We start from the raw sequence: 1,613 nt of genomic DNA, 5'->3' as shown, positions 1-1,613 counted from the left end.
AACTCCACAGAGTCACCCGTAGGTGGAATTGAGCTTGGGTCTCTGGCACTGAGACAGCAGTGCTAACCATTGTGCCACTTGCCACCATGGCATACAAAGCTATGGGCCAAGTGCTGGAAAATGAAATTAGAATAGTTAAGTGGTTGCTTTTAATTGGCTCAGATGTGATAGTCAAAAGGCCTTTTTCTGTGCTGTAGACCTCCTACGCTCGATTTCACAGCCTTTGCCTCTAGCTGAACTCAAATAGTGTACTCTGTACTACCCAAACAATGATTCTGATTTCTGTTCATGAGGATACTTCAGCATGGTCTCCAAAAACTGTTTGAAATAATAGTTGTGCTATACACAGCAGAATTACCATTGGGAAAGCAATGAAAATGAGGCAATATCTTGATCATTATTTATTATGCAAAGAACATCAGTAAAACATATCTGGCCGTTGTCACATTGCTGAATGTGGGTGCTTGCTGTCTCAAATTGCAACAGTGACTGTACTTCAAAAGTGCTTCATTGGCTGCAATGTGCTATAGGACATCCTGTGATCATGAGTAATGTTATTTGAATGTCAGTTTTTCTCTTTATTTCTATCTTCCTTTATTTCCCCTCCCTTCCATTCTACCTTCAGGAATGTGCAACAGTTATTTCAGAATCAATTTGCTTATATTTTTGAGCCACTAACACAAGAATTTCTAGTACAAATTCTCCTTGAACTATAGCGCAAACCTTAATAGCTCAACCATGAGGAATGTACTTCCGTGTAAGTGCTCAAACAGAAATGTTTAAACAATACAAGTCTAAGCTCATTCAAGTATGAATGTTTGGAATTTGCTGATCATCAGAATATGCTATTTCTATAATCAACTGTTTGTCATATATGGTGTCCTTGATGGTGAATATGATGAGTTTCTGGTATTTTCTGCTCTGGACAGTGTCTCTCGTCCATCATCTGTACATTTCTACTCTTCCAAAGTACTGTTGTCCATAATTGTCCATATCATTACTTGAACCAACTTTCATTCATCCATCACCCCTATACATGCTCACTCATCCATATTGCCTCTCAACAAGTTGAATATTTTCATCCATCTGTTCAAATCTCTCTATGCCCTTGCTCTTTCTTGTTTGTTAAGTGTCCTTCAGCCCTAAAACTCTCAAATTCTACAATTCTTCAATTCTGGATTATTGTGTATCTTGGGTTTCCTTTACCCCTTCACTGTGCTTTGATGTCCCATTGCCCTAGACGTTAAATTTTGAAATTTCCCTCTTTAAGTCTTTCTCCCTGTCTATCTTTATCTCTTGTTTTGGATGATCCTTGAAATCTGCCTCTTTCACCATGATATTGGTCACTTTTTCTAATATTTGTTTGTTCAGCTTGGTGTCACTCTTTTGATAATGTTCTTGTGAAGATCCTGAAGACGCAAGGTGAGTATTTGTTGACCATCCCAAATTGCCCTTGGAACTAGTGGCTTGGTAGGCCACTTCAGAGGACAGTTAAGAGTTAACCATGAGAGATAGTAAGAACTGCCAATTCTGGAGTCTGAGATAACACAGTGTGGAGCTGGAGGAACACAGCAGGCCAGGCAGCATCAGAGGAGCAGGAAAACTGACGTTTC

This window comes from Rhincodon typus, chromosome 18, assembly GCF_021869965.1.
Source record: "Rhincodon typus isolate 14 chromosome 18, sRhiTyp1.1, whole genome shotgun sequence".
Taxonomy (NCBI): domain Eukaryota; kingdom Metazoa; phylum Chordata; class Chondrichthyes; order Orectolobiformes; family Rhincodontidae; genus Rhincodon; species Rhincodon typus.
The sequence above is the reverse complement of the archived record's forward strand: the minus strand, read 5'-3'. Positions refer to the sequence as shown.